At 52.5% G+C, this 20177-nt stretch overlaps 1 pseudogene; it reads right to left on the bottom strand.

The window, feature by feature from the left end:
* Positions 1 to 401: 401 nt before the first annotated feature.
* On the bottom strand, positions 402 to 19907 carry LOC131407633 (serine protease HTRA1-like; annotated as a pseudogene).
* Positions 19908 to 20177: the final 270 nt, after the last annotated feature.

Below are 20177 nucleotides of genomic sequence, written 5' to 3'. Positions count from 1 at the left end.
CAATTCAAGATACTCTCACAGTTTAGGGAATGCTGCACCATAGGAAACAATTCCTGAACAACAGGCTCCCCTCACGCCCTCCCACCATCATTCCGGAGGCTATTATTATATGGCGTGTTCCACTTGGGCTTAGAAAGGAAAACTGCCAGGAGAGTAGACATCACTCCTCACACACTCCCGCAGCACTGAGAATTCAGTCCCGACTCCCAGGGCCCATCCAGGAGGCGCTGCCATCCTGGGCCTTGCTAGAGATGGCCTGATTTCATCTCCTGTAAACAACAGTCGAGCTGGGTGACCCCCGAGCTGCACCCTCGCTCTGACAGTCTGATTCTAAGGCTTCCTTTTTCATGCTTATGTATTTAAACAGACTGAAGTGACATCTCTGTGAGCGGGATAACGCCTCATTCCAGGCAGGTCTTAAGGGAGGGCTCCTGGCCAAGACAAAGACTGTAGACGAGCCAAGCCAGCTCCTTCAGCAGCCTGGAGACGTCCTTTGAAGGAGGTGCCGCTCTGTGACAGGTCAGAACTGCTGACACCTTCAGAATAACGGCCTGCTCCTTTAACTCCTCCTGGGTTGGACCTGAATTCCACTGCATTTACTTGTAACTTTGAAACACAAGTGTCTCCGCTGGCATTACACTTCCAGTGCTCAACTCCAGATGCCTCGCTCTTTCCAGAAAAGACAAGAAGGGTAATTTGCAAGGATGCAGTACATTCACAGATTTCACTTTAAAGGAATTAAATAATGCACTTTGGAAAGTTCATGTGTGAAAAGAAAGCAAAAAAAAAGCATGTACATAGATTTTTAAAAGGCCTTACCAGGTTTACTAATGGGCCTCCGGAGTTTCCATACTGAAACAAAGCAAAAATTACAAAGTTAGGAGTTTGTCGTTACATAGTCCGATCTACTTCCCTGCCTGGCAGGTTCCCAAGTGTAGGTTCTCTCCTGAGATTTGTTCCTGTCAACCTAATACTTTGCTGGAAAAAAAGGACCTTAACAATTTTGAGGAAGTTTTAGATGTGCCATAAATGGGAATGTTTTTCTGCTCCAGAGGCCACCTTTGAATCCCTCAAACACCCAGCAGAACCTCCTTCTCTTGGCAACAGGCTGGCTGCCCGCTTGCTCCAGCATCACGGTATTTCAAATCTGCACAGCCCCCCATCCGTGTGACCCCGATTTTGCTGCCAGGGCTGGAAACCCACAGTTTGTTCTATTTCCATTACTTCTTGCAGATCACAAGAAAGTTTGGGAATAAAACCTGTTAGAGCAGTGAGTGAACAAAACATGTTGTGTTTGCTATTTATTAGACAGATGTAGGGAGAAAAAAACATTGCTTTTGAGAAACGTCAATCCTATAGGGAGACAGCTGCAGTGGAAAAACGTGATTTAAAAAAGATTCCATTTATGAGATTGCGTGGCACAACCCCTGGCCTCGTTAGACTTTGAACAGTGTAGGGGTGACGCTCAGACTGCGGCCCAAGGCGGAGCAGACCCCTCCTGGGGGCCACAGAGCCTGTGCCAGGGTGAGCGTCCCTCCCGCAGGAAGCAGCTCCACTGAGGGGCCGCTGACCCTCGGGGGGTGGGGGCTCCTCCCGGCGGCAGACCTGGGCACAGCTACAGGCCCTTCACAGGAGCCCCTGCAGACGGCTACGGGGGAGGACCAGCCCTCCGCCTCAGCTGCTCTAGGGGTGCAAAGGGAACCCCTTGGACAGCACCTTGAGGAGCCTGCCTCACCCCTGGTTCCTAAGCCCGGCTTTCCTAAACCCGCCCGGCCCTGCAGGCGGGGCTCACGTTGATGATGGCGTCTGTCTGGATGTAGTCCATGTCCGAGTTCCGGAGCCCCAGCTCTTTGCCGCCGCGCTGGGTGGTGCTGACGATCCCGGTAGTGACCGTGTTCTGAAGGGAAAACGGGCTTCCGATGGCGACCACGAACTCTCCCGGCCGCAGCTCCGAGGAGCGGCCAAGCAGCAGGACGGGCAGGTTTCCCTGGAAACACAAGGTTGGCATGGCTGCGTTTGGTTGAGTTCACAGGATGGATAAACGCACAGGTGTCACGGAACGCCCAGCAGTGTTCACCGGGCCTTGGGGGAAACTGAGGTCAGGCCTGTCATCCCTTCCCTGGCCGAGGGCCACACTTCCCTCCCACCCACAACAATCAACACGTCCTGAGCTGTCACAGGGCAAGGCCAAGACAACGTGGGGAAGTTACTGGAGTCTCAGCACACCTTGAAGCTGTCGGCACAGACTCGCTCTGAAACCTTGAGGCCAGGAGACAGAGGGAGACGAATTTAGGATTTGGGGCAAGACTACCTGGGGGTTCGTAGGGAGCGAAGCCCCAAAGAAGGATCCTGAGATCACACACCCCTGTGGTGGAAGGGAAAGAAGGGATCTGCCCCCCTTATCATAGACACATCCACCTGAGTCCCGGAGAACCGGGAGCACTGAATGCGGAAAACAGCACTGACTCAGTTCGGTGCATCTCTGTGCTAAGGCCCCAGCAATTCTGGGGAGGGGCCGGGATGGGCTTGGTGCTCAAGGCATCCAGGCCCCACAGATGCCAAGGTCCAAGAGGTGGGCTCTCTCCTCGCCTGAAAAGGTCTTCCATCAACCAACACCTCTGCTCCCCGGCCGGGCGGGCTGGTTAACCCAACAAGCCTGATCCTCATGCCCTGTGAAGGCCAGGCAGAGCCAGGAGCCCCAAACCACTCTTCACATTAAAACGAGACACAATAAAGCTGGCTCGAGTGCCTGGGGCTGAGGGGAGCTGGGCCTCCATCCCAGAGGGTTCAGGCCCTCCCGCCCCCATGTCCCCCTGGAGCCAAGCAAACCTCCGAGTTCCTTTCACCTTTGTTCCCTGAGTCAAAAGAAGCAGTGCCCTGAGCAATATGGACCACGCCCAGAAGGCAAAGACCTAGCCCAGGCCTCATGCTAACTGCAATTCATGTTTGTCCCCCCCAAAAAAGAAAGAAAGAGGCAAGGGGGCCAGGAGGGTGGGGTGAGTGGAAACCAGCCGTTACTTCAGCATCTCCTCTGCCAGGGATGGAGCAGAGACCAGTGGGTGAGGTGGGGTGATCACTGGGCCCATTTAACAAGTGAAGAAACTGAGGCTCCAAGTGACTGGGAGACTTGAGACAGAGCAGGGATTTAAACCTGGACTGTGGCCCCGAACCCAGACCTTCTCATCCACCTCACAGCACGGCGCCACAAAGACCCCTCCCACCCCAAATAAGGAAGGTGCTGCTGGGCCGAAAGTTCATGGAGGAAGAAGGAATGTTGGAGAAAGGATCTAAGACCTAAAACTGACTTGAAGAGACCACATGAGAAGGAACGCCCCTCAGATCACAGACACTGGGAGGCCCAGGAGAGCGCTGTGGTCAAGAGCTCAGACCCAGGGCCAGGCTGCCTGATTAGGTCCTGGCCTGAGCTTACGACCACTGGGTCCTCAGTGTTCTCGTCTGGAAAAAGGGAATGACGTAGCACACCTATCTCATTGGTTAGTTGTGAGAATTACGTGACTTAAGACCTGAACAGCTCTTCGAATGGCACCTGGCTCATGTTAAGCATCATGTAAGTGGGACATGTAAGCATCATACAAGTGTTAAGGGTTATCGTTATTAGTATCGGGGTCTGTGCAGACCCGATGGAGGAAACCACACCAACGAAACTCCCTCAGGCTAGTCTGTGTCACCCAGCCCTCCACCCAGAGGAAGGCTGGTGGTGCAGGTCTGCCCTGACAGTGACCCTTTGCCCTTGGGGTCTCCTGCGGCCAGAGAGCATGGTGCTGCCCTGAAGTGGGCAGGGCTGCAGCCCCACGCTCCCCGAGCTCATCAGCGTGCAGCAGAACCCCAGCAAGCTCAGCACGGCCCGTTTACCCTGGGCCTGCGCCAGCCGGCCCTGCCAGGAACAACTCCATCCAACAGTCGAGTGGGGGTGGGAGTGGGGCGGGAGTCAGGGCCAGTGGTGTGCACCCGGCCACTCTGGGGGAGGCACGCCGGGGACAGTATCGTTCCTTAAGGGCCAGGGAACGGCCCTCAGGGCTGGGCTTAGGGCTGGGCAAGGGGACAAAGTGGCAAAGGCTCCTGGGGCTGAGGCTGCCTGGCTGCCCAAGATAACAGTTGCTTTTCACCAACTTCAAGGCAAGAAATCAACTTCAAACAGAGAAAGGTGGGCCCAGCCCCATCAGCTCAACCACCAACTGGGAACCACATCAGGAAGCGACATGGCAGGACTCACTGGGAGGTCTTCATCAGCATCTGCTCACCACATCCCTGCCACTCCACCTCCCCACCCTGGGAAGGGGCCCGACCCAGGCGCCCAGGTCTCAGGGGGCTTAGAAGGCAGAGGAGCCTAAAGACAGTGCTCCCTCAAACTCTCCTTTTCCAGGTCTGAGCTCAGGCCCAGAGGACGAGGGAAGGAGGCAAACGCTTTTGGGGGAGCAGACGCTGTGACGACAGAGAGGAGAGACTCTCCCAAGGGGAGGAGAAACCAAGGGCCTGCGAGCCGCTCAGCCTGCCCACTGGGGACTGCCAGGCCTTCCGAGGACGCTGTCTACTGCCAGAGAGCCCAGGTCAGCCTGGCTCCAGCGCAGTGAAGTTGTCCACTCTCAGCTGACCACATGGGCTCAGACAAGTGGACAGCAGTCATACGAGCCTGGAATCTCCCTGAGAACCAGTCCTCACTTGAGCACAAGAGGAGGAAACGCAGGTCACAAGAGCCATGTAGTCAAACCTGCACCAATGGGCGACACCAATTACCACATTAAGTTTTTATTCCCTCAAACATTTCATAGATTACAAAGGACGATCATACCACAGAAAAAAGCAAATAGATTACATATTGGGGGGGCTATAGTATGAAGCCTGAATTTATGTGATGACAATCAATCCAGATGACAAAGCACTTTCATGACCACCTTGGGAGTTAGGGCATATTTCACTCCATTTTACAGATGTGGAAACGGAGGCTCAGTGATGGAGTGACTTCTCACAGCTGATGAGCAGCCTAAGAAGAAAACAGGAGTCTCAACTCTCAGACCTGCCCCTAGTACGTGTTAACCCAGAATTCTAACTGCAGGCAGAAATCTTTGCAGGGGAGTGACATGGGACAGAGATGTGGGCCAGGCCAGATTTACCGTCCTCGTGAAGTCAAAATGCTTTTTGGGAGCCATTTTGGGGGCCGGCTGGCCCCAGGAACATCAGGCCCTCCGGTCAGTTCCAGATCCAAATACAGCTCATTCTCAGCCTGAATCCTCACCTCAGGCCTGTCTGCTTGGCCCAGCTGTACCTCCGCTGGCCAAATTCCTGCTCAGTAATTGAGCATCTTATTCCAAAGCTGTCTAGACACACGCTCCATGGGGGGACCTGGTGGAGACGAAATGCAGATGTGGCTGGAAGCACAAAGCCACGCCTCAGCCTTGACCTGCAGATGCGGAACACGGGGGCCGCCCATTCCCGGTGTAACCCTGCGATGCTGTCCGCAGGCTGGTTCCTGCGCCACCCACATCAAAGCCGTCTCGGGGATCCCGGCTGCAGACACTGTCTGGTCTCCCTCTGAAGTGGCCCCGGTCACAGGCCATCTTAGAGATGCCAGCCCCTCTCCTAACAGCCACTTCCCACATCTCACCATCTCGCTGGACCTCGAGGCACGCCTACGATGTCAAAGCACAGGCATCCCCCCACTTGGCAGAGCAGGAGGAGAGGAGGAAGGACGGGGCGTGCAGCTCCCGTCCTCACGTCAGGTTCTCCAGCCACGGGGGGATGAAAATGCAAGTGGGGCGTGCGCACAAAAGCAGCGAGGTGGCAGAGCTCGCAAGTGGCAAAAGCAAAACTCCGAGGCTCCGAGGCTCCATATCAGAGCCGAGAAGGAGCCCTGGGCCCCACCTGGAGGGCCTGTAGCTCACGTGTGGCCCAAGTCCCTCAAGGACGAGGGACATCCCAAAGTGAGTCCATCGCACTGCCGGTTCTCCGGGTCACGCTCCTGCTCATGAGAGGGAGGAGCCTGGGAGGCCTAGAAAAGAAGGGACATCTGGTTGACATGCACAGCTGCCAGCAGACCGCAAGTGACTCACTGATGCTGAATGACGTCCTCACAGCAGAACCAACAAGAGGGACCTTAAGAAAATCCCCCTAACACCCGACTTGTCAGCCCACGCCACCCAGGCTGATGGAGACACAGCCCAGATGAGGCTGTGAGGAGTCCCGGGTGTGGACTCCAGACTTATCTTGTCTGTGTGAAATCACTGACCCCTAGCCACAGGCGGGATACTAAGTGTGTGGCGGATTTAATCCTGAAACTTGGAAGATGCTGGTGCATCTCAAGATTAAAGAAGGCTCTACCATTCATTTAGATCACAGCAAGCAAACAACCACCAGCAGGCCTGGCAGCACTGGGTCCAGGAAACAGCCGACACGAAAGACAACTTTCTCAACAAGATTCACGGAGCGTCTCCTATGTGCCCAGCACAGTGAACACAGAAGATCAATGAAATCCACCATGCCCCGCAATGACATCCACCACCTGACGGGTGGACACACACACCAGGACACACAGCCGTAGAAAGAGAAAGTCCATCTCCTTCCCCATAGTCAGCTCAGCCTAGAATCTTCCATAAGGGCTAAATATAGATCAACACTAAAAATTATTTCGGTGCATCAGTTAGGGTTTTTTCAGCTACAACTAATACAAAATCCAACCTGAAATGGAATAAATATCCACCTGTTCATGGGCAGGGTGGTGCCAGGGCCGATCACCTCAAATTCTCAAAGGACAACATCGAGAAGGGCTCCTTCCTTCTTTCTGTCTGATCAACTTCAGCCTGTTCTCACGGTCATGAGACGGCCACAGCCCTTCCAGACATGACATAAAGATGTGACATGCCCAGGGAAACTAAGAGGCTCTTTTCTCCCGGGTGTCTCTTCAGAACAGCTGAGAATCCAGAAGGGCCCAGCACATGGGTCATTGGCGAGCATCCGGTCATCAGGTGACCCTCAACCACCCTTTGTGGAGGGGAACGTGGCCCCATGACTGCCTTAGCCCCTCAGGATTTGCCTGAGTTAGGAATGGGGTGGGTCGGGGGGACCTGACAAGCCCAGGGTTCCGCCAGCAGGGCGAGGAGGCTGAGGGGTGGGCGGCCATCAGAGTCCACGAAGCTTAGAGGAAAATGGTTCATTTTAGAGTGGTGATCCTAACACCTACAGTGTTTGCAAAGCGCTCTAATAACTATACGCTCGTTCATGCCGGGTTTTTGGGGGGTGGGCGTAGGGGCAAGAGGAGAAGTCAGCTTCAAAGGAAAGTGATGGTCAGTGCAAGATACAAGTGGTCCAAGCAGAGCCTGGCCAGTGCCTCGTGCTCTGTCATTCCCTTGGCCTTTACAGCCAGTCGTCCCTGGGACAGAGGGTACAGGCCTTGTGCCCTTTCTGCTCACAAGGGGACTGACGGTCCCACAGCAAGGGTGGTGGTACATGACTGGAGTCCCCACCTCCTCCATTCCAGGTCTTCTTCTCTCCAGCCCACTCGTGGGGCGTGGAGGCAGGCCTCTGCGGCACTGCCTGCTTCGCAGGCTCTGAGTGTGGCCTGGGCTCCTCCTGAAGGTGAGTCACAACGGCCGGCCTCCCCAGGAAGAAAAGCTGGGTCTGTGCTGAGAAATGCCCTGGCTGAGGGCTGCTTCAGGCTTACTCTCCAGCATCAACCAACGGTGGTGCAGAAGGGAAGACTCAGACAAAATGCACACATGCACACACATGCATTCACGTGCACACATGCACACGTGCATACACACATATGCAGACGCACGCACAATGCCACACCCTGGGAGCACCCTGTCCCAGGCAGCAGGACATCCGAGTTTGGTCTTCGTCCTGAACTAACTCCATCACCTTGGGTCTCTGGGTCTCCGTTTTACCGCTTCTAAAATAAAAGGATTGAGCTGGTGACATCCAAGGCCATCCCAGCTCTGATAATTAGGGTTCTTTCCAGAAGACCTGGTTGACTTCCAAAAAAGCTATTGGCAGATAATGGCTAAATTGGTAAGATCAAAACAGGTATCAAGGTCCTTAATAAATCTCTTTCCACACATCTCCCCTAAGGGGTCATAATCCCTGCGAACTCCTACAGCTGCAAGGGGAGGGGTATTCATGGAATTCTCCAGATGCTGGCTCTGCCAGTGACCCTCTAGAGAGGTCCTAAAAGAAATAACCCATCAGCACTTCAGCTTCCGGCTGCACTGGGCTTTGCCGAACGGCCCCTTTGTGCTCATTTCATTGCAACCTCACTCCCTGAAGCTTGGAGAAAAGAGCAAGAAAATGAATCAATTAAACTAAAGGATAATTGACAGCTTCTTTTTAAGTTAATGAGGCAAGTCAACTACTTCTTTCTCTTCCTGGAAAAGTATAAAGTGCTCCTGTTACAAAAATGTTTGTTTTGCTGAATCTGCGGGAGCCACTGCATCCACCAGCTGCCCAGCTCACTCACTTTCCAGGGACCGGGCTTCCAGGCTGGTCCTGTGTGTTGACTGAAGTTTCCTTAAAGGCTAGTGTTGCAGCAACTGGCTGCTACTCAACTGAGTGATTCAACGTGGCTTCTGGAAACAGTTATGCTAGCCTCTCATTTTCTTTAAAAAATATGCAACGGGGAGAATATCACCCCCCCCATACCCAGCAAGAGCCAGTGCTAGAGAGCTTGCAGGCCCCCTAAGAAAAAACCAGGCCGCAGGGAAGTTCAGGGGGTGTTAGCATCTAAGACGTGCCTAAGAGACAGTGACCCAGCCTGAGTCTGGAGGGAAGTGAGCCCACGAGGGGGTGAGGGACAGTGGAAGGTGAGCGGATCAGTGGACTGTAGACCCAGATGAACCAAGGATTTGCTGGAGCTGAGGTACTAGGGGGAGGACCAACTACATAATTTGTGGGGCCCAGGGAGAATTAAAAATGCAAACCCCTTGTTCAGAAAGTGCACAAAAAGTGTCATTCAAGATACTAAAATATAACCCTTTTTCTTTTCTTCCACATTCTCTCCCTTGACCTGTCATGATGTTTCCTATTTGTTATTTAGTGTCATGCTCCCTGGGACACAAAGATACTCACCAGGTGAGTGTGGACACCCAGGGCCTCAGGTCTCAGTGCTCTGCCCACCAGCTACCAAATGGACCCACACACTGTGCCTGGCTGGGGGCAGTGAACTCAAGCCAGGCATCTCCCCAACCGAAGGGCCCATCGCCCAAACCACAGAGGATGAACAACCCCCAAGGGCATTGCAACTTCCTTCCAAGCAGGATGTACTAGGTACCTGGATGGGAGGGAAGAGGCCTGGCTCTGCCTAGTCACTGGAGGAACGCCCCAGGGGGTCATCTGCCCAAGCCCTGCCACCACTCGCTGCCCCAAGATGCCACGGGTTATGCTCACCTAAACCCAACTCTCCCCACGCCCACACCGCCTGGGGGACAGAGGGTGGTAGTGATCGCTGCATGGGGCCAGGTGTCCCAGGTGACAGGGGAGCAGGGAGGCTGAGAACCCATCCTGGGGAGGTAGGGAGGTGGCAAGAGGAGGAACAGTGGTGAGTCAAGGCTCCAAGCCCCCAGCACACACCCCGCTGACTCATTGGACCTCACTTAGAAAAGAGCAACTGCAAGATAAAATGAAGACAGCGACCTCAGAGCATTAACCCCCAAGCAGGGGCCCTTCTGAGCACAGGGCCTGTGAGTGCACACGTCACACGCACATAAAGCGGCCGTGCCAGGGCAGGAAGCGGTGGACGAGAGTGAGGTGCTTGGGATTCAGATTAGAGAAGGTGGAGGTTATCAGTGATGACAAGGTCAAGGGTACAGCCAAGGGAGGGTGCTGCAGGGGTGAGACCACGGGGCCGAGAGGCCAGGGCAGGCAGGATCTGCTACATGGCACTGAGGTCACCCACACACAGAACTCAGAAGAACAGGGTTCTTCCATCCGTTTCCCCACTTGACATGTCGTTGCTGCTGAACAGGGACGGCAGAAGTGGGAGAGGGGGGATGAATGGGAGGGTGGCAGGGTGGGAGAAGGTCAGATGGGAGAGATAAGAGGAGTGGAGAGGTGGAGGGAGAGAGAAAAAGGAGAGAAGACGGCTGTGCAGAAACAAAAAGAGAGCAAACGAAAACCGAAAGAGCCTTGCTCCCCACTGTTTATGAACACCACCGTAGTATCAGTCTCCTGTAAGTATATCAAGAAACGTTGGCATTTCAAATATTCCCTTGTTCTTGTTGTTTAAACCACGAAATGTCAACAGTTGTATATGGGAGCCCAGCAGCCAGTGATTGTAAATGTCCTGCGGGGTCCAGACGAGGAAAAACATCGTCTCCATCAAGCGTAACTCTTGCCTTGTCCGTACATCAGCCCCTCTGATCCCCCCACTTTCGTCCACTGACTTCAGCTTGGCCAATGTCGCTATCCCAGTGTGGCCAACAGTGTTCAGCCAACAAGTATTCACGAAAATCAATGAATGTGAAAGTGAGTAAATGAAAGAATGAACATACCAGACCCTAAACGATCCATCAGGATCTTAAAATTGGGGTTAGCTCAATAATTGGGGTTAGCCAAGTCCTGGCATTGCAGTCCAGGTAACTGACTCTGGATGCGGCCTGGTTTTCAGCCGTCTTTCATCCTACACTGTGCACAGAGGTCTCCCCAGCCCCCAGTGCCTCTACCTCTCCTCCTACTTGTTCCTTCTTTGTACTTATCACCAGATTCATTCCAGTTTAGCTGTTTCCCCCGCTAGACCACAAGCACCATGGCTTTTGCCATTACTGATACATCCTCAGCACTGAACATGCGTCTGGCCAAGACAGATGCTCAATAAATATTTACAGTCAATGAATAAGGAAGAATTGAAAGAGTGAACAAACCAGACCTTAAAAGATGATTAAGATTTAAAACTGGATAATAGGGGACGGCCCAGTGGCGCAAGCGGTTAAGTGCGCGCGCTCTGCTGCGGCGGCCCGGAGTTCGCTGGTTCGGATCCCGGGGGCGCACAGACGCACTGCTTGGTAAGCCATGCTGTGGCGGCGTCCCATATAAAGTGGAGGAAGATAGGCACGGATGTTAGCCCAGGGCCGTCTTCCTCAGCAAAAAAAGAGGAGGATTGGCGGATGTTAGCTCAGGGCTGATCGCCTCACAAAAAAAAAAAAAAAAAAACTGGATAATAATTTAAAACACCTTGGATTTCATATAAATTCCTCTCTACTGATATTACAAGAAATGGGCAAAAATAAGGCCTCTCTCTGCTTAATCCAGCAAGACCGAAGCATCGTTGTCAGCAAAGAAGCACAATTCCCTCCAAGAGAAAGAGCAAAGGAAATCAGTGTCTCTGTCCTTTCCCTTTTGGTGACATAGTGTGTCACCTCACTTGGCTTTTATACTCATAGTTAGCTCCCAGCACATTCAACTCCTCTAAGATGAGGTGTTAATCATCTCACACTGGGGTTGGCAAACTTTTTCTGTGAAAGGCCAAAAGGTAAATGCTTTTGGCTTCACAGGCCATACGGTCTCCATCCCAACTACTCAACTCTGCTGTTGCATGGCAAAAGCAGCCATAGACTCTACATAAAGGAATGGGCATCGCTGCGTTTCAATAAAACTTTATTTACAAAAACAGATGGAGGGCCAGATTTGGACTGCAGGCCACAGTTGGTCAACGTGGACTCTAACACACTGTTACACGCTCACTAAACTGTCAAATGGAATCAGTGAAGGGCACAGGAGACATTCTCGATGGGGCACCTACAAATTCAGCCCCGACAACCTGGGAACTGCTTTGTCAGAACCATAAATGATAGTCTTAATCCAGTTCCCTGAAGAGAGAGCGCCAAAATGAAAAAAGGCATTACCATATTCGGAGAAAAACATAGACAAAGAATTTCCTTAACAATCAACTGAAGTTCTTGAAACTGGGCCAGAGAACACACAAGGGCTCCGATTTTGATGGTCTGGGGAACTGAAACGTTTTCACATTCCAGAAGGAGCTGCAACCAGAACAATAAGGAGCCACGTCCCCATCAGCCTCTGGACAAAGGCTGGCACAGGGGAATAACAGCCGGCTTCCACTCTGCTGTCTGGATGTACATGACCTAATGAAATATTGATTCCCACCCCCTAAAAATGGTAAAAATCAATATGCTAATAGAAGCCTTGCAACATCAGCAGGGTCTGTGGCATCTTTAGCAAATGCGATGGCAGCCCTCAAGTTCAGGGAGAGAAAGAAGAGAGACCACAAGAAGGCCAGTACAGAGGGAGTGGGGAGAAAGAATCCAGAATGGAAACACAGAGACAAATGAAGAGGGTAACTGTGGTGGCACGCTCCACATTCCAGGCTCCCCGAGCTTTATGAGCTTGAGTGACAGACTCCAGAAGACGGGAAGCTGCTCCAGAACGGGCTCCGTGTTATCTGATTCACTTTTGGACAAGCTCGGGCGGCTTAGTCAGCCCTTCTGACAATCGGGTTGCCTGAGGAGAACCGGCTGCCGGCGGTGGGCATGAGTCACACTCAGCGCCTGGCCGCTCCCCGCCCCCGCCACCGTCCCAGGGCGCCGCCTGGAGCCTCCTCACCCAGGGATCTCGGGGCAGATTCACCACACACTGGGCCAGATTCAGGCTGGAGAAGACAGGCCTCCTGGGACGGTGCGTGGAAGGCCCCAGGCCCCTCACCCCCCTTCCTGGAGTGACCCCAGTTCTGAACGTCACTGAGATCAGTGGTGTCAGCTCTTCTGGCCTCGGCAGCCAGCTCAGCAGTAAAGGGACCCTCTGAAAACAAAGCGGCCCCGAGCCCAGAGGTCTCCCTCTCCAGCCACTTCAAACAGGCCTGAAGGTGGCATCTGGCACAAAGGTGGCCAGGGACGGGTGCAGGCCCGGCGGGGCAAGGAAAGAAAACCACCTCACAAGCCTCCACAAGGCGGCTTCCAGATATTTCCCTGGCTGCTGGCGTCACAGCAAAGCGCCCACAGGAATCGCCACCAGCGCTTTGATGTCCCCAAGACCACAGAGCTACTGCAGCCCCTGCAGAGCCACAGGCCCATCCAACTCCAGGCAGCCCTTGGGATCAGATGAGCACTGGCTGCGGAGCCTGCAGGGGAAGAGGAGGGTTCTGCAACCAGCCTGCTACAGGATCATCTCCTCATCTGAAATGAGAGAGAAGCTCACAGCGTGAGCCCCTGTTGCCACCCCGCTCCAGCATTCCACAGAGCAGAGGGCCCTGAAATTCATCCTCAGGTGTGTTGTCAAGCATCTACTACCTGAGAAGTGACCAAGACACGTGTGTCCCTCACACTCCAGCAGCGAAGATAAACTTAAATCTACAAATAAATAAGACAACAGTCAATTATGTAAAGAGAGGAGGAGGGAAAAATGATCAGCACAACGTGATCATCTCTCGGTTATGTGTCCCCTGAGTGATGGGGGGAGGGGGCATTGGGACATGGGGAGCTACCTTTGGTAGGGGGTCAGGGAAAGGCTGTCTAAGGCCGAATTTAATCCGAGACCTGAAGGATGGGAAGGTCAGCTGTGGGGAAGCTGGAGGGAGACACCCGAGGGGAGGGGATGGCCAAGACCCTCAGGAGAAGAGCCCTGTTTTGTGGCAGGCAATAGAGGAGGCAGATGGCTAAGCAGAGTGAGTGAGGGGCACAGGGAGGGAGGGGGCATCCCATCAGGCTGGACTTCAAGGCCCTGGCAAGCAGTTAAGATCTCTTTGTAAGAACAGTGGGAAATGGGTAAACGGTTTTCATACAGGGTAGACAGGACATGATCTGAAAGTTGCAGTCATCGAGGGGGGCATATGCTTTTCTCCAGCATGTTTCCTAATCAACTCAGCTGGAAAAACAGCTGGAACAAAAGGGATTTTCCCCTCTTACCTTCTTCATACATCCCCAGTATTTCTGCCCTGTACTCTGGCCTAAAGAAACCAAATCTCTCTCTTTTTACACCGCCCCCCCCCAACCCCCGCGCTGTCTCTCTCTCTCTCTCTGTCTTTCTACACTACTCAGGGAAAAACTATACTATAAAACTATAATGCTTCCTTTGGATAAAAAATTTTAAATGCTCTGCAAACACGGCCAGTGTCACGTTACACGCGTTTGGAAAGAGTTTGTCTCTGAAGCTGCACTAGTTTGCCCTCAAAGCTGCTTTCTATTGAAATGTTCACATGCACACTGTCTGTCCTTGCTTCCTGCAGCTGCCATTCCCTCTCCCGGCGAGTGGGGGCCCCAGTAGCAGCCAAGGAAAGGGGAATTGCAAATCCTAGGAGAGAAGCACAGAAAGGGATGCCTGGCCACCGTTGAAGGGGATGGGCCTGCAGGGGGAGACCCTCCACCTCCAGCTTGGTGGGGGGCAGCAGACCAGGCAGAGACAGCTGCTCTGCTGTGTACTTTCTTCCAAAAGTTCTCCCTGTCTCAAAACTCAGCAGGGAAAGTAAGTGCATTTGTCTACTCAGCAGTGAGAAGCAAAAAAGACAAAAAAAAAAAGAGTTTTGGTTGCAAGACAAGAAACGTCTCTGGCAACTTCAAGCCAAGGAGGGTTTACTGGAGATGTGAGGGGAGCTCCAAGAAGGGAAGGAAAAGTAGACAAATTAGGCTCAGAAAGGGCAGGAACTCAGACACGAGGGTCTCAGCAGCAGCGGCTACACCAGTTTCAGCCACGTAGCTTTTCTGGGGGTGACATCCAGCTACAGCTCCAGAGGGAGGATCTGCTTGGTCTAACGGGTCGTGTCCACCCCTTGGCCCCAGGGAGTGGGGCGCCATGACTGGTGGTCCCACCAAGACTGTCCAGTGGGGGAGAGGTAGACCTGAAGGAAATGCTGGCTGCTGCTCCCAGAAGAAGGGTGGCTGCATGACAAGTGCACAGCGACGACCGATGTCGTCATTAAAGTCGTGGTAATTTTCATTCATTAGAAGTGGCTCGAATACCATGCTCAGGAAGGACAGCAGCTGCTGAAGTCACGGAGAACCCTTCAAGCCAAATCATGACGCTGGGGGGAGGAAATGGGCCCAGATTATGAGCCACCAACTTAGCCATTGGGCCCATGTGGGTGGTGGGCGGTCACACCAGTTTCACTGGGTTATGTGACAATGGCCCTGGAGAGACTGGGCCATGGCCTCACATGGCAAGCACCGTTTGGAAGAGTTTTCGATCCTCAAGCTCAATTTTGTTGGTCTTGTTCTGCCTCCTCTGAGTTTTCCTGCTATTGCTTTTCTGTTGTTTCCGAGAGCGACACAATGCGAGGCCAGCTCACACCCCACCACTGCCCGCACGTGTATTAAATAGTGTGCTGGGCTGAACTGCACTCGCCGGGGTCAGATGCTCCTTCCAAACCAAGCCTCACTACAAGCCAGTCTCCACCCCGCTCCAAATCATCATCAAACTGCGGGAGTGAGAAGGAAAGAGCTGGAAGCAACGCATTTACTCTCCCCACTTCCAACTACTATCAGCAAAAAAAGCAGTTTAGTCAGTGGAAACCAGTCTTTGTGTGGGTGTTTGCAATTTAATATCCCTTCATTTCCGATTCCATTTTCAAAAGCCACATGAGTTCAACTTTAAATTTTGAAGTCCCTTTTTCTTGGGCTAGAAACACATCTCAAATAGCGTGCTGGGGGCAGAAGGGCTGGGCTCCCGGGCGCAGGTCAGAAACACTCTGCAAAGCTGGTCTGCTGAGATCTTTCACATCCTGCCTGGACATGCCAGGGGTGCCACCAGGACATACCCTCCACCTTGGCTCCAAATCTGAAAAGAATACCCCCGGGGCCAGGAGCAGTTACACGGTATGCGCCCACGCGTTCCAAACACAGAATTATTCAGCAGGGGCAGCTCACGCAGTGTCCGGATCAGCGCCCTGATCAGCGCCCCGCCTGCAGAGCCCCCACTGCTGGCCGCCTTCCAAGGGCTCGGTGGAGCTGAGCAGTCCGCATGTGGCCACAGGATGTGTTATTCTGGCCGGCCTCCTTCCAGTGAGACTACCACATCCTGGACACCTTTCTAGCAGCATGTTCCTAAAAGGGGATGCACCAGCCTTCCCGGGGGCTATTTAAAGTCGAGCCCTCCCTTCACACCAAAAGATCAGGCTCCATCCTTGGGCACTTGGGGAGCAGCAGCCTGGCTGTCTTAGGAGCCTATAATTTCACCGCAGCGTAGCTGTGTGGCTTGGGCAGGTTCATTAAGCTCTCTGAGCCCTTTTTTCCTCCTCTATAAAATGGGGATAATATAGCTATCTTACAGATTAGGTGAAAGTTACAAACGAAGGCGGAACCTGGCCCAACATTGGAGCTTATCAAATAGAAGTTATTATGATTATACTGTGACCAATAAACACATTTGGAAAGATTAGTTGTTGCTCAGAAATTCCACAGTAACCTAAGAGAAAGAATGTGCAATTGCGACCTCGCCAAACGGCAGTTACCTACACCGGGCACAGAGCCTGTTTCTGCCCCGCTGAGCAGCACAGACAAAAATAGCCTGCGCAACACCACACTGTCTGACCTCAGAGCCCACATCCAGGTAAAGTCACGCAGGGAGCTGGAAGAGAAGATCCCTCCTGGCTCTCAGTCTACGATCTTTTCCCAGGCCAGCAACGAGATTCCAACCTACCCTGATTCTTCCTTCCATATGAAGCCTGGAAAACTACAAGGGTGTGAAGAAACCAGAAAATGCAATCTCAGTGCACTTGCCACACAGCCAACCAAACCTCCGAAATCAACACACCAATGAGTGGGAATTTTTGATGGTCTAGTAAGAACTGGATTTATTTCAGGTATGAAGACTTTGCTAAAGAAATCAACAGAGCAAAAATGGCTGCAAGGAGAATATTTAAATAGAAAGCAAACCATTTTCAAACACAGTATTTCCCAAATTGAGCTCACTATGTCTCAGTTTTGAAAAATCAAGAAAAAAGTTCTATACTCAGATCATTATAATTTGGCGTATATACCTGTTTGCAGAAGAGTCATGTGCACATTAGCATATTAAAAGCTCTGAGATGTTTTGTAAGGAAGAAATCCATTAGCTTTGTCTTAAGTCAAGGTTTCCAAAACTTTTTGAGTATGGAGTACTGTTTTAAAGCACATTTAGTAACCCTGCAATAAAACAATAACAATTTGGGAGACCAGGCTTGGTTTCAAACCTGGTTAATGCACAAATGAATAAAACTCTCTAACAACAGTTGACTCAGGGTCGGGAATGGAAAGGAGACTGAATTTTCACTGCTTACCTACTAATTTCTTTATAAACCTGTTGTTTTCCTTTATAAAAAAGAAAAATACTGTTTTTACAACTCTCTGATCTTATAGCCTGCTTATTAAAGAAGCTTCCATGAGCCCCACTCCCCACCCCAGGCCACACTCAGCATCTCCTAAATGCTCAGACTTGACAGGTTCAGTCCGGCTTCAGCTCTCTCCCTGAGAATCTCTTGGAATCGGGGAGCTCTGGTGCCTTGTGACCTCTCCAGGTTTTGCCACATTTAGCCAGGGCCTCTGAGAACTCGGTTCTGCGGGTGGGGAACACACTTACCTCATGGTCAGTTTTGATAAGTGCAATGTCCGCCTTCTCATCCACATCCTTGATTTTGGCTTCGTAGGTGGCGCCACTCTTCAGCTCCACTTTGACCTGGTGCTTCTTGGTCACCACGTGGGCGTTTGTCACAATGAGTCCATCTTCGGATACTATAAACCCAGACCCACTGGCCACGGGCACCTCCCTCTTAGAAAAAGGAAGCCTAGAACAGAACCCAAAGGAGCACCTCGTTCAGCCTGAAACACCTTAAAATCACCTCTTCAACACATCAATGGTTGGTTTTGCAAAAGCAACACACATCTTGCAATTATTACTTTACACACTGGGTTTATTTAACATTAAAAAATGGAACATCAGGCTGACTTTTACATGTACTAAAAAATTCCACTTTGAAAATGTTCTTAGGGAATCTCTTCAGAGCCAGAGGCTCTTAAAACATCTAGAGGGGTCAAGAATGTAAATTTAAATAGTCAAAAGGGAAAACATCGTTAGGAAGAAATGATATCTTCCTGTAAGAATATATTCAGTGACACTTTGACACTTTCAAGTGTGTCAAAAATAGCTCGGATGTCATGCTAACGGCAGCATTTATTGGTGGAAGCTTCAGAGGTTGTAAGAAAAAAGAATGCCCTCTTTACTTGCGAAACAATTCAATGTGAACCACGGCAGGCGCGATCTTCTCTATCATGTCGGCAATAAAGTTGTATTTGTGGCCCAACTGTTGGGATCTTCCTGCCCTGAGAACAAAACCAAAGACAAGACATGTAATGATACTGTGCTTTGTGCTGTGGCCACCTAGAGAGGGACAAAGGTGAGAAGGAGCCAAGGTACGCACTCAGAGGTCTTTGGAAACCGGGAGAGGGGCGAGGACAAGACCACAGACCTGCAAAGACCCTTCCCACTCTCAAGGAAATACTCACTCAGATAAGAGAGCAAAAACTATCAAACATGACCCCTTTACTCAGCTTCTTTCCTCTCAATAGTTTCACCGTGAAAATATTGAGCAAGAGACACTCACAAATACCTGGACGACCTACCAGCTATTCTAAAAAGTTGGTCGCCCAAGGGTCACCTTGACATGGCATCATCCTCCACCAGTGTTCCTTCCCCGAATCCCACGGCACCACAAAGAAGCAACCCTTCTCAGCAAACCACCATCAAGGGGGGCTGAGGTAGTTTTTGACGAGATGCTCATCAGACATTATAGATTTAAAAGACTATTATGAAAAAGCATTAAGGCAAAGATGCAGATCCTCTTTCCCACTGATACCACAGAGCTGGCAGAGGCCACTGTCTGTCCCCAGAGCAGTTTTCCACCACACCTTAACCATTCATTCCAACCCCCGGGATGTCCCAGGCCAAAAGCACAGGAGGTACCTTGATACTATTGGAAAAAAAGAGAGAAGAAAGTCCAAGGTGACTGCTTGCCCAGGGAACTGAGCCATGACCATGGCCCCTGAGTCTGGAACACGCCTCGGGCCTGGGACCTCAGGAGAGACACGGAGGAGGTGTTCTTGTGCTCCCGCTAGCACCGAACCGAGTTTGGCCCTGCAGCTGGTGAACGGAGGTGATCGGTGTCAGGGCCGGGTGGAGGTCCTTACCGAGGCTCGTGGGGCACCGGGCCACGTCGGCCCCAGGAAGTGCCCGCTTCGGTCAGGGCTCAGGGCCGATTCTCCTGGACAACATGGGCTGCTCAGGACACGAGTCCGACCTGTGGAGCTGCAGCCACAACGGCTGGAACAGCCACAACTGTGGTCACCACGAGGATGCCGGTGTCGTCTGCTCAGGTGGGCCTCCGAGATCCCCGGATCCCCTCCCGGGCGGGGGGGATCTTTGCTGAGAACAGACACACTCTTCCCGCCCACTCGGGGCCCCCACCCGAGCCCCTCCCAGAGATCCTGTGCCTCCCAAGGTGGCCCGGGGGCAGCTGGTCACAAAAGCGAAAGCGCTAGGTCAGGGTGTGGGGGGTGAGGGGCGGCAGGGTCAGCTCCCCTCTCCTCTTAGGCCAACAGCGAGGAAGCAGAACTGCTTTGGAGCCGTGACGGCACAGTGGGCCGCAGAGAGCGCCCACCGTTCTGCGGCCAGACAGAACGGGCCTCCTCCTTCTCAGCGGGGTCGAGGGCTCAGTCCACACCCGCGTTTCCTCTGGGGCTTCCTTCTCGGCGCACCGCTTTTGGGGGTGCCGTTGGAAAATGGGCCACCCTCACCCCTCGACGGGTGCCTTCATTTGGGTCTTCCCAGCAGCCGACTCAGAGAACAGGAGTCCAGGCTCCGGCGTGAACCGGGGAGGGCGAGAAGAGCAGTGGGGAAGGGGGCCGCCGGGCTGTGGGCAGTGGCGGGTCGCTGAAGCCCGGAATGCTGATGAGCCAGCGAGGCCGCTGGGGCTGGAGCTCCATCCCCAGCAGGGTCTCGGGGGCGGCCCGATTAGTCTCGGACTCCCTGCCCCTGGGCTGCCGGAATTGTTTGGAGGGTAAATTTCACACCTCCCTGAGATAGGAAAAACAGCATTTGTTCCCAGGTACAGTTCGAATATGTTTCAATTCCATAAATTGGTGTTGAGGCTTGTCTTTTTCACATTCTATGCTTTTGGTTCAATCCACAGCAGCCCCTTGGCAGCAAAGATGGGGGAGAAGCTTACTCTGATCCTCTTTTTGCAAACAGTAACA

Source organism: Diceros bicornis, chromosome 6 (genome assembly GCF_020826845.1).
Source record: "Diceros bicornis minor isolate mBicDic1 chromosome 6, mDicBic1.mat.cur, whole genome shotgun sequence".
NCBI lineage: Eukaryota > Metazoa > Chordata > Mammalia > Perissodactyla > Rhinocerotidae > Diceros > Diceros bicornis.
This window is presented reverse-complemented; position numbering and strand designations above follow the sequence as displayed.